Here is a 13,816-nt window from a genome sequence, read left to right on the forward strand (position 1 = left end):
CCGGCCTCCAGAAATCGATCCCACTGCTCATTTAGTTCAATCAATCTTGGTGGAGTATCAATCTACAACTGATGCTGCACTCATTTAAAGCCATCCATGTCGGGAATAACAGTATTGACCCAAGATATGGTCGTTTGGCACATGATAAATAGATTGAGCGCTCAGCCAAACGCCGGCTGGGCCGAGTTTGTCTCCATATGTTTTTTGGAACGGGCGAGATGTTAGATGCCCTCTCGGAGGCGGTGGGGCGGGCTACATCATTTCAGCGCCTGCCGAAGGGAGTTACGAGCCAGGGGAGTCGGGGGAGAGTTAAAGCAGAGGGATGGTCTCCATCTGTCAGCCTTGCCCACTCCAAAGTGGCCATCACTCAGGATTGATTAGCCACGAGCCCATTAGCCCCCTGGCTTTCTCTCTTTCCACTTCTTTCCCTTTTTTTTTTTGTCACGCTCTCATTCTTCCGGGCCATTCCATCTCGTGTGCTGCCTGTCACGTAAACCTGCCATCTTTTAGTTTTGTACGACCTACCTTCACGGTGCCTTTAAGGGTCCAATTGCCTGTCACTGTGGCAAAATCCTCATGGGTACGTATTTGTACCTTTTATGGGCTAATCTGTACTTAAGGGTACATATTTACATACAAAGGGTATTGTCTAGTCCGGGACTGGGCAATATATTAAAGATTATTCTTATGATTACATAATTCATATCAATTAGTGGCACCAATGGGAATTGATGGATAACAAAATATGACATGTCATCAGTATAAAATATGCTAATAATAATTTTGTGTTTACGCGACACAATTGTGGTTGATTGGTTGTGCAACTGTTTCAAACACCAAGACATAAAAGCAAACGGCAGGAAAGTGTGCGCTGTAGCTAAAAGTACCTTTGTTTGGGGATGTAAGTGTAAATGGATCAAACAAAAAAGGATGACTCATGCACTTTTTCCTTAACATTTCTTCATTGTGTATATTTTGTGTAAGAGCAAATGAGCACGTATATAAACAGGCGAGCATTAGCCATGTTGTCACAGTGCCATTTCAATCGAGTGATAAGTGATTTGTGCCTAGTTGGCGCCTCTCTTCTTTGAACTTCACGAGAGAGAGAGACAGTAATAAACAGTCCTACTGCAGACTTTCCGGTTAGAAGCAGCCTTTAATGGCTACCTGTGTTTGAGAGTCATTTTCCACAGAGATTCCTTTTCCAAAGCACACTTGACATTCTCTGGAGTTGCTCATTTCCTTCAAGACATGCCGCATTCGGGGGGGGGGGGGGGGGGGGGGGGGTAATAGAAAAACTCATCAAATACAGTCACGGCTTACTCATACAGCCCCAGATAAGGAATACATTAGACACGTTTGTGTGAATTGATCATTTTTGTGCAAAAAAGTTTAATTCATATTTTTTATAAAAAAAAGTATCCATTATAAATGAGAAATGGAGAAAAATATTATGTTCCATCAACATGATCAGATTATGGATATGAACCTTTTTTTTAAATGATAAAAAATTCATATTGTAAAAATACACTTTCCTTGTGCTGTATTTTATTGTCCAGATCATATTAAGGCCTGCCCAGTTATATGATTTTAGTAGCGCCGTCCATCTGTGTGTTTCTAAGTCCCACTGTGAGTAATCAGACAGCAATCAAATGCAATCCCAACAACATCCACTTTTCCTTCCCACTCTGCCTCCATCTCCTCAGCTCCCATTGCGACAACGACAGGCACTTTAAAGTTTGCCGTGCTGAGATGCATGTTTTCATTTTAGAACGTGCAGGAAAAAAAAAAAACACACAATGCTAGACAAGACATTTTTTTGATCGCACACCAAGAAATGTGACGCATCTGAGATACTTTATAACAATCTAAAGCAGGACTGAAACAGATGCTGCTCATAATGTGGCACTGTTTTTGCTGTGATTGCAGTGCGCCAAGAATGTAGACAAACAAATTGATAGGCAGGCACGCTGGAAAGGTCAGTGACACCTATTGAACAAACAAGTCGATCGTGTTAAAAGCTGCCTCACTTCACACTTGAAAGAATCACCATAAAGGGAGAAAGCTTCAACATTCCCAACAAGGATTATAAAACGGATATGGAACCTACCTCGAGATTTAATGTATTAAATGATACTTAAGAAGCTGGTAGAAGTTTCCTCTCAAATGAGCTCTCTTGCTGGGAGGTTCTTACATACATATACTGCTTGTCCATAATTATTAGTCTATGGAGAGAAATGTTGTCATACCATAGGGATGATGTTTATTTTAGCAATTGGAATAAGCTTACAAAAGTATCTTTTCTACCTTTGCAGAAGTTTCAGAGCTCGCCATTTAGGGACTGAGCCAATTGTTTGCCCTCAATCCAAATCATTATATCTCAAAAAGCTTGAATTTGTTGTAATGAAAGCAAATTGATATTTATATTATTGTGCACGACCCATTTCTCGATTTCCAAAATGCTTATCCTCACAAGGGTTGCAGGCGTGACCGCCCGTGACACTCTGAACTGGTCGCCAGCCAATCGCAGGGCACACAGGTACAAACAATCCTTCACATTCCCAATCACAGTTTTTAAAATTGGATGGATGGTTAGAATGGCTCTCCAAGCTGCAAATGGAATGTAACATTCAACCTATTTACAAAAATTGTGCGGTTCATTAAAGCAGGATGATATTATCACAACATAAATTGAGATGTTTGTACCCTATCAAAAGAGATTTCATGGCCAGTTAAGCAAAACACCCCTCTGCCTTGACCAAACATGGTACAACTCTGCTCACCTTTGCCATAAAAGGCGTTGGATTCATCCAATATGGCTTTGCTAGTTGGACCAAGGAACAAAATTCAGAGACAAATAATTCACTGTGTCAGGTAAAGACGTTTGATTTCATTTGCTTTTACAAAATGATCACATTACAGCTGTCTTGGCACATGCTTCAGCTTTGCAAATTGTTTAGGTCTGCTCCAATGAAATGGCATGTGCAAGCTCATGACAGGCATCATGCCACATTCACCATGACTCTGCTCAATGTGCTGAGTTTTACAATCGGAAATTTCACCAGTGGTTAACTGGTTAAGTCATTTTACACATTTTATTATGGTAAAAAAAAGAATAAAACATATATTTCTAAATATCAAAATATGAATTGGGCTATAAGTGCAAAACAAGTGGATGAGTAAGAAAAAAGGAACGATTCTTTGCCTCTCTCTTCTCCTGTTCCTTGAACACTGTAAGTACTGAATGTAACGGAATGTCACATTGAAAACCAAGAACCCGCTGTAGAATTAGGAGTGGGTTGAAAAAATAATAAGTCGACTTTTGTGGTCGTTAAGAATGCAAAAGGTATGTTAAGAGTCTATCATTGTGGTCGTCTGACCTGGAGGACATTGATTCAATTATCAGTATTTCCTATTTGGAAAACTGTTGAAATGGAAACAAATTGGCGGTGGCCCTACAATGGTTTGTGAGAATGTTTGAGTATCTCTTGTCCCACAATGTAGCACAATGACCAAAGCAAAAAAACATATCAGAGATGAAAAAGGGGCTTGAGATTTAATGCACTCTAAGCCTACTCAATAGGATTACATTCCAAAAACGATCAAATGTGATTGCGTTGACATGCAGTTGATGGAGTTTATACAACAGTCAGGAAAATCAAGTGTGTCTTTTGCTGCATCGCTCTGCTGCTTGGAGTAGAAAACATAAGCTTGTCATAGAGCGCTTTTTTGCCTCATTAAATCTGCAGACGTGCCCTACTTTTTTTTTTCTTTCCCTCCCTCCCTCCCTCTCCCTCCTCCATTGGACTCCATTACTTGTGAGCAGATTTGGTGGAGGATGCGTGGGGGTGTTTCATTAAATATCAATTCATTCTGCTGTGTTACTCAACATAATGTGAGCATGCTGGATAGAAGTGAAGAAAGGCTTTTTCTTTTCTTATCCATGTCCTTGAATTGTAGATGTTATACGTGTCTGAGCTCTCGTCGCATTACTTCTCCATCCTGTTGTGCTTCCACCAGATCGCCTTTATCTTCACAAACCCTGATAAACTTGTACTTCTATCGACCACCCCCCACCCCCCTTTTGTTCTCTGAGCAGTCCTCCCTAGTATGACATTGAGCAGCCCTGAATTCCAGCTCGGCCACACCCATATTTATCCTCTCTGGTCCCATCGAGCCCCTTTTTTTCCCCTCCATCACAGTCCATAAGCTGTCACAACACTCCGCTGCCTTCTCAATATCAAAGTCCAGTGGAAAAAACAATCCTGTGTAATGAATGCCAGTGCGTGGCAGAAACCAGCAGTCATGTTCGGACTGGAAAACGAATAAAAAGTTGTCATTTTCCTACAGTCATGGGCAGAGTTCATTCATGCTCTTGTGACATGGAGAATAGTGAACTGTAAGATTCTCTCACTCTCTATTTTTTGATGATTATATATGATTTTATTTATTTCTTTATCCCACAATTTTTCCCCATTTTAAAAATGCCTATTGTATTTTCTGCTAGCCGATCATTTAAAATGCATCGTCCTGTCTGACCTTGTCTGAGAGCGTTTCTACATTTGGATGGTGGGGGGTGGGAGGAGTAGCTATCTGGAAATCACCTTGACATTCCTTTAAGAGAACATTTGAAGCATTTGCATTTAACTTGCAGTCTTTATCGAGTTGTTTTTTTTTAATTTACACTAGCGTTTCATTAAAACAAATCAATGACTGTGATTTGAGAGAGCTACTAATAGGGAACATCATGGAATTTACTGGACTGTGGGTTTTTTTTCCAGAAATGTTATGTTTCACATCATCATTATGTAGTTTCCTGCAAATGACAAACCGTAACTACTTGGTCATGCAAATGAAGTGTAAACCTTATTGACCTCCACTCAAGCTCTCAGTGACCACCACCGGCTGCTGTGGACTTGCCTCCATCATATTGATTTGCGTTGTGCTTCTTTTAATCAGACCCAACTCTGTAGCCACTGACAAGTTCAGTGCCAGAAAGCTGAGTCAGGGCCAATTGACCATGCAGAGCAGACAAGGGGCCACGCCGAGCCCTCCCTCCCTCCCTCCCTCCCCCACCACGTTAATGCCATCCAAATCATTTATCAGGCCAGTGCAGGGGGAAGGGGAAGGCCCGATATGTCACTATGACACACTGTGTGCGTCTATGTGAAACATGATTGTAACTGTCTGATGTGATTTCACGCACCCGCTCGTACAGTGGAATGGGTGCCAGGCAGTCAGATGTGTTAACGGTAATGCACAATGACTAACAGAAGCCTACTCTAAAGCCCTGCCTGTCATTCACCCATCCATGACTTGCCACACACTGTGCTTCCCTCAGCCCTCAACAATGGCAGCTCTTGTGCAACGGAGGGGCAAAATGTCTCACTGGCTAATGAGCAAACTTGCTTTCTGTTCAACAGTTGTGTTAGTTTGTTTCTCTTTCTACGCCCACTATCTCCGGCAGTGCAAAACGAAAATGAAGTCAAAGGAGGAAGTTGCCTTGTTTTCGGCCAATCGTGGCAATTTAGATTTGCGAGACGAGCGTGCAAGAAAAATCCCCTGTTTTCCCAACTTTCACTATGACGAATACTTTGATTCACATCCAGACCAATGAAAAAGTACAAAGTCCCTCGACGATCAGAGGCCAGCTGACATTTTAATCTTTCCTTGTTGTGTCAAAGGAAAGGAAAGGACAGATGCGGGTCAAAAAGCACACAGCAGCTTAAAAAGAAAAAAAACAAGTGCCACTTTTTAAATACGACTTTCTACCGCAAAGTGGTGCCCTGGTTTTGCGGGACTTACAGATTTCTTCACTTTAAGGTCACAGATGTCATGATTTCAAATAAGAAAACATTCTTGGGGATGGAAAAAATGAGGCTTTTTTTTTTTTCTTATTCATTCTGCAGCTTAATATAGTAGACAGTAGATTATAGAGACTAAAGAAGCTTTGTTGTTGATGGCCAAGAGTCAGTAAAATAGCATCCATGTCTTTTGTTCCGCAGAGAATCAAGTTTAGAGAAGGCTTAACCTCAAATGTCTTTGTGGGGTCCTACAGCGGCCAGTGGGACATGTTTTTTGTTTTTTTTTTTCTGCAAAATGTACAAAGCCCAAATGCGGCCTCCTGTTGTGCTCCCTGGAAGTTTTTTGTGGGAAGCACTCCAGGAGTCACTCACTTTGCTACCCGCCATCTCAAAGGAAAATAATATTCAGTGATGGGGTGGTATTTTCTTCTATGGATGGGGAAAAAAAAAATCAAATGGGAAACAGAGCCACTTTGATAAAGACAAAAAATAGTTTGACAAGAAATGCCTCATGTGGAGCAAATGGCTAAGCAGCCTTCTTATTGTCAATCACAATAATTGACAAACCTTAAATTTGAATCAAAAGATATTCAATAATACATAAGATTAGCTATATTAAATCTTGTGCCTTTAAAACAAATCATAATGCACAGGTATACCGTATAACCGGTACATTTATTGTTTTAAAATTTTAGATCACCCCTCCTCTGTACTTGCATACAGTCGTATCAAAAGGAATTCCAAAATAATAAGAAACAGATACCGAAATAAATCTCCAGCTAAGCACATTTTTTGCTGTAATTACAACACAAATTATTGTCAGATGCTCCACATTGACTTTACCACACATAATCAGCTGAATGGAAAAAAATCTTTGTGAGTCAGACTGTAAGTGTGTGTGTGTGTGTGTGTGCGTGGATGGGAAGCACCTTTTGGCTTCTGCCAAAGAGCTCCACGTGCTGATGTCACCTCTTGGCACGACTTTGTGATCTTTGGACATGATCAGCAATTGTGCCACAGCCAACCAGTCAGCTTATTGGGTTTGACCCCGGCCACTGATGTCATGTAGCAGGAATGCAAACAAGCTGGCCGATGTTGTGTGCAGGTGTGTGTGTGTGTGTGTGTGTGTGAGTGGTGGGCCGGCAGCCACGCTACAGTAGTGTTTATAGAGTCGGGCTGTTGTCCGGGCAGCACAAACAGCCTGCCAGCTGGGACCGTGTTGATTTTTCACTGGACAAGCTGTATATTTAGTGCACTCACTGCTGACTGGGTGTGAAGTTGCTGTGCCAACATTTGCCATGGCCTCTCAAACGCTGCTAAATGAGCAACTATTTGCTGAGCGTTTAAAAGACAATATTTTAGCACGCTCTTATTTTTCAGAATTGGAATGAAAAGTCACGGGGGCTATCCCCAATTTGTTCGGCGTACAGTTGATTGGAACAGACAAGCACACAAATACAAAATGAAAACACTCATCTGAGATTGTTTGCTCAGTTCTCAGTGTGAAAATAATTTGTAGTTGAGTTTTGGACCTTTAGACAAATATCAAACGTGTTTGATGTTTCTTCAGGTGACCAATCAGAATGCATCCCCCATTCACACGATTCCAAGATGACAACACCCGGTGAGAGTGTCTCATTTATTTATTTATCTTGAAAAGGTTGCGACTGTTTTAGATTTATTCAATTTTTTTAAATCAGAAGATGTAATGTAATTTAAGCAGGACTAATCCTCGGAGGTATATAATTTTTTAGAGATTAAGCTCAAACTCTCCAATGACTTTTTTCTCAGCCAATTGCTCCAATGTTCGTCTTCTGCATGTTAGTGTTTATATTCGACTACTCTGTTAAACCGGCTCCCTCTAATAGTGCTCAGTGTAGCGTGGCTTAGAATGTTTAAGTGGTACGGTTGATGTAAAAAATCTTGAGAACCATTGCTCTAAATATGTTCAGCAAGTCTTCATATTATGTTACAGGCAATTTGAACATTGGCGGGATGAAGCGCTTCTCAGATGACACTATTTCTTCACCCGATACCTTCTGTGGGCCAAACAAACTGGTTTAGCGGAGGACTAAATGGAGGGCAGCGAGGGGGGGGGGAGACACAAATGAATGCAACAATACAAAACAAGTGTTGGAAGGGCTTTATGTCAGAGTTTTTGGAAGTTCTTCTACCCAACCCATTCCTTAAAATTTCTTCAAGTCAACAAATGACCTGAAGATGATATGGCAGACTCTGCTCTTCCTTTAGAACCCCGAATGTTTTTAATTACGCATTTCAACGCGGCGACGCACACATGGATAGTGTGTGGAATTCACATCCTGTGAGCCATGTGTGCTTCTATGGAGGCCATAAACTCACATTGGACACGGCTGGTGAAAGCGTGGTTTCACTTTACTGTTCATAAAAGTGTCGTGCCACTGTAGTGGCTTGCTTTTCTCCAACTCTAATTAAACATTGTTAGCACACTTGATGATGCTATGATTTTCCCATACAAGTTATTTTGGGAAAGGACACTGCTGCGTTTTATGACAAGTAAACATTGGAGATTCTCTATTTTTAAAACTGCCACTGAATGCAATCTTATTTTTGGGAAGGTTTTTTTTTTTTGTGTAAACCACAGTAATGTCATTTTGAGTTTGCGTTGGCTTGCTGTGTAGAAAGTCTAACGTTAGATGATTTTGTGTATTATTCATATACAGTAAGAAATGTAGCTCCCGCAGTCCTGTTATAAATGTCATCTGAATACTCTGAGAGTGAAATATTGAAGGCAAGAGTGAGGAAAAAAGGGAAATGGTTGGTTGAGAAACGGAATGCATTTGTCAAAAGCAGTATTGCATCTCAATTGGACTTTGTAGTCATCTGGAGTTGATACATATATTCTGCTGTGGAGTCCACATCAAACAACATATGCTGCTTCTGATGTCACTCCAAGTTGGTGAAGAAATTAAAATGGGAATCTGTTATGCACAGAGAAGATTAAAAGTGAATGCGATCCTCCACAACTTTGATAAGATATAGCTTCTGATTGAACTCAGATTTTTTTTTTCTTCCCCATTTGACTCTGCAGAGTTGAACTCGGTGACCTTGCGATCGTCTCTTCTCTACTAATTAGACAAAGACTGTTTAATTTACTTGTAAACCACTACATCATGAGTGATGGTGACATTGAGAGGGTGTGGTTAGCACCTGGCAAGCCAAATATTAGGACAGCATCTTTCTGCTGCTTCCAACCATCTGATTTTGAAATGTCCCCGACCACTCGTATGAGCAAAGTGGTTGTAAAATCTGGGATTTTACAATGTTGCCCTTAAAACGAGCAGGCACTGAACGTTTTGTGTCACGTTGATGATCTTTCTTAGTCTTGTGGGACATTTTGAGAACGTGGCAACTAATGCCTCATAGATCCTGGCACACTGTTTCAGAATGAAACATTTGTCACCTTTATCAGTGAGAGATGATGCTCCAACTTTGATGATTTTATTGTGATTTTATATGAAATGTAAAATGATCCTTGTTATTTTTTAATGAAGTGCAACGTTATATTTATGTGCAAGGTCTGTTGCACAGGGAATTTTGGCCATGTAGTCCTTTTCAGCGGGGTTTCCAGCCATCAACATGATTTCCTTCTTTTACTCTTTTTATTGTACCACCCTCTCTTTTCACCACAATTGAGACGAAAGCAGGTTTCTGCAGTCTAATCCCAGAGAGCTGAATAAAAATTGCTTGGCGAAGGTCCCCGTCACCCCCCCCTCTCTTTGTGGCTGTCCGACATCCCCGTTTCTTGATGAAAATGTCCCCGCTGGATGGAGGGCATTAGACGCCTGCTCTAATCCCATGTAATTTCCCACAATCCCCTTTTGCTTGCATCCTGCCAAGGAGGCCTTCTGCACCCTGCTGAGCCCTTCTAGCTGCTGGCTTTGGCTTTCCCACACCCCTGCTCAAGGAGTATTTCCTGTACTGGTGGAGAGGAAACAAGAGGCTGTGTCTTTCCTTTACTCCTCCTCCTTTCATTTGACTTTTCATAGGAGCCAAACGGGCACATTGATGAGTCGTCCGATTGACCTTGAGCCACGGTATAGGCCAGAAAGCACGAGATACAAACAGTAGATTGTGGCGCAAGATTACAATCATCACTTCCCCCTTCTCCAAAATCACTGCTTTTACTTTCTGGGACCATTAAAAAAAAAAAAAGCCAACTCAGCATATTGAAATGTGGTTCTCTCATTTCCTCCAAGACTGACTACACCAGTGGAATTTGGATGGAAAAGTGAGTTGACTTGGTGGTTAGAGACGCTGCATTTTAATGGTCCACAGAGGCGGGAAAACATTCGACCTATGTAGTAAAAAAACGATGGACAACCTCTACAACATTAGATTTACAGCAGATGTTGAGTAAAATTGGCCTTTCAGTGATTCCACCGTGTAAAACATTCCCTCGACTGTCACATCTGGCATTTACCTTAACTTCCTGATGTGCGTGTGTGTCGACGTTCGGGAATCTCCAGCGCCATTGTTGGACGTCATCTCCCTTGAAATACGGCAATTGCTCGGCAAGTGCTTCAACCCAAACGTAATCACAAAGTCATCACATCTGTTGGGGAATTGTAAATCAGCCAAAGAATCTGAACATAACCATGACTGCAGTTTCATTCAGAGTCTCTGTTAGCCATACGTATACAAAGCGGCCTGTTAAATGCTCACAATGGGATGGAAACGTACTGGCTGAAAAGGTATTTTGAGTTGTGACTGATTCTCCAAATGCATCATTTGCGTCTTGGGTTTTTGACATTTTTAAGGAACATTGCCAAAAAATGTGCCCTATGATAAGAAAAGGGAACTAGATGTCAACGAATGACTGGACAGGGAAGGAAAGGCCCGGTTCTCTGCTCTACCATCTAACTCCATGGCCATGCCAAACAATCAAAATGTAAGGCAATATAAACAACAACCTCAACTATATACCAAATTGGAGGACGTACAATAAAGATTAAGTGCCGTGCTAATTATAAAACTGGAGTAAGGAAAAGATTTCCCATGTGAGACTATGATGAGAGAAAAATGAATCATTGTCACTGGATGTTGAATGTCTTTTTTTGGTGACATATTCTGCCCCACAAAAGCAGAAATGTCACCATGCATTCTTTGACCAAACAATATTTCATCTACCCAATCCATCAGTAGGATCACAATCAGTCTTTCTGTTTCTTATCTCTCTAAACCTCCAAGCCAAGTCGCGATGTGCTGGAACCTTTAAAAACAACCAAATGAAATTGGTGTCTGTGGTCTAGATGCCCTGATATGCTCTTTGGATGTATGGTATGCAGCCTTTATCTCCTCTCAATGCTCTGTCAGTCAAGCGGCTTAGGTCAGCGGGTTCAGACGGCGCTCTGCGCCATCATTCATTACCGCATCGGCTCCTGCCGCTGAGCTGGTGCTACGATCAATAGGCAGTACATATGAATCAAGGCGTTCACCAATATGTTCAGATGGGACATAAAACATGCCTCCAACCAGTTAAGTGAAGCAAAGTGTTTGGACAATCCCGGCAGGCCTTTTGGTGGCAATGTCTTACTGTGGGTTCAGCAATGTCTCCACTTTAATGCGGAGGGACCTCGTTTCTGACGATGACTCCAAATGTTGGTCGAGAGACACTTTGGTTTACATAAGAAGCAATTGTTCTGACCAGAATGACACACGGAAGTTTGAATATTTAAAATGTAATTATCAGAATTGATTATTAAAATGTTGTATTTGTAATTGACACTGCAAAAATGTCATGGTGGCACACCACCACAGTTCATTTGATTTAGCACAGCTGGTGCTGTCTATGGTTTCCCCCCCAAAAAATGATTTATGAGGAAATTAAACACCCAAATCTAACTGCTGTTGAGACTTTTTTTAAAACTATACATTGAACATATTCTCTTTTTACCTTGCTAATATATTTGTATCCTCAAACTTCTCTTCTTGAAAGTGTTGAAACACTTGTGATAAAATATTTACCATCAACTATTTCCATCCTCGTCGGCAACAGCAACAGTACGGCAACAGACGTCAACGGAGCACTGTTGGGGACCTCGACTTCATTAAGAATGGCTTTAGGGTATGCAGAGGGCAAACTGATCAAAAGGAGAGACAAGCAGAATGATAACTACATCAACTAGACAAGAAGTCTATTGCCCAATCTTGAATGGCTCACTATCTGCTTTCAATCCGACTATTATTTTCCCTTTCATTGTGAGTGCAGCTGCTTCCGGAAATGCGTGAGGACTTCTTTAGGCAGAGGCTTGCTAATGTACAAGTGTGAATGCATTTATGGAATCACAAGGTCAAAGATCATCCATTCAGCAAAGGTCAGGGAGGAAGTCCCGTTCAGTGTGGGTTGAATGCTCTCAACGGGCGGTGCATAAACAGAATTAGAGGGGCAAAAGAACCTCAGTCAAGCGGCAACAGAACCAAACCAGGAAGAATGGCTTCATTCCATGATCTCGATTTTGCCCTAAAATAAGAGCAAAGTAATGATAGATCAAGTGAGCACATACGTTTGACTTCTTGTACTCAAAGTTTCCCTCGGAGGGCCATCAACTTCGGAATGACTCTATTTTGAAACTTCTCCCGACCAGAACTTATCTCAGCTTTTTTATTGACATTCTCTTTAATGCAAGAGAACTTATTGAGTGTGCTCCAGTATCATGTGGTGGCCCACTCAGCATTAACTTTCGAAGGCTTGTATGGGCCATCTGCTTTTAATTGCCAACATTTGGAGACTGTCTCAAGGAGAGGCTCAGGTCTCATCTGGATCTAATATATGATAAGAGCAAGCTGAGGCATCCTAAAAGTGCCGGAGAGCTTCATGACAGCGGTGATCAGGGATGGATGGATGGCAAGATAGTTTTACAACAACGAAGAAATAGTCACCATCAGTACTTTGTTTGAAGTAGGCTATTATCCATTTAAACATGGAATAATATTAGGATGGACATTGTAGAAAATCCTGAAGAGCTCCCATCGTCAGAGGCAGGGTAACTTCACTTTTGTTAAAGATGGAGGAGGAGAAAATTCCTGTTTGGTCAAAGTGCAAACGGTTCACTTCCTGCTTTCTGGCTGACGCCTCTGGTGGAGGTCGTGTAAAGATGCTGCTTCCACATCAGCCCCGACCTCTTCCTCGCTCTCCCCCGCCCTCAAAGATTCCAAATAACCACCCCAAAAGAATGAGAGTTTAAAGACTTGCGGTCCTCCTCATCTCCCCGGCCGGCAGCATTCCCCACCCGTGAGGTTTTATCTTCGGGCCTCCCAGTGCCATCCAATCCCTGGGGAGCTGCTGCGGATGGACGTGATTTACTGGTGGCCCCTCTGTTTGTTTTCTCTACCCCGGCTGTTGGTTCAGCTAAGCACCCCGCTTACCTACTTTTGCTGCAGAGGGCGATGCTTTTGTACATGCGGTATGGAGGCGTGTACATTGGGCGATGGCGGAGGCACACGTTGCAATTACAATAAATGTGTCGCTCAAAGTGTGAGGTGAGTTTGTCATCATAGCAGATCCGTGGCGTGAATGTCGACTTTGATTTGACTAACACAGTTGGCTCACGCCCCTCTCAGTAGACCTGGGGCGCTGCCAGTGTCCATTCATGTCATCATTTGACACCTGATGTCCATAAAAGGAATTTCCTTTCAAGGTAGGCAAGTGCTCTTGACCATACACATATCATTGAAAGTATTAGGTCTGCTACATACTGTATGCACATAATCTGGATTGCGGAATAAACAAATCCACTCAGTCATTAGCCCAGTGTTCATCTAATTGCATGGATATCGCCAGAGGGGAGGGCCCGTGAGGTCACGCGGCTCTCACCGGGTAGCCATTACTAGCTGTCTCGAGTCTGCCGCCACGTGGCGCGGCCTGCAAAGGTTGGAGAAACGCATCGCTGAGAAAGTAGGATTGTGTCCAGCTGCCTATATTTTTCTTTATTCACACTATATTATGATACAGAATATTTAGAAAGATATTT

At 42.0% G+C, this 13,816-nt stretch overlaps 1 long non-coding RNA gene across 1 annotated transcript; it reads left to right on the plus strand.

Moving 5' to 3' along the window:
* Nucleotides 1-2,816: 2,816 nt before the first annotated feature.
* LOC147044929 (uncharacterized) lies at nucleotides 2,817-11,643 on the plus strand. The gene is made up of 3 exons (XR_015068335.1): nucleotides 2,817-2,874; nucleotides 7,375-7,428; nucleotides 7,780-11,643. It is a non-coding gene; the product is annotated as an uncharacterized LOC147044929 (long non-coding RNA).
* Nucleotides 11,644-13,816: the final 2,173 nt, after the last annotated feature.

This window comes from Syngnathus leptorhynchus, chromosome 15, assembly GCF_054491065.1.
Source record: "Syngnathus leptorhynchus isolate UIUO chromosome 15, UIUO_Slep, whole genome shotgun sequence".
Lineage (NCBI taxonomy): Eukaryota > Metazoa > Chordata > Actinopteri > Syngnathiformes > Syngnathidae > Syngnathus > Syngnathus leptorhynchus.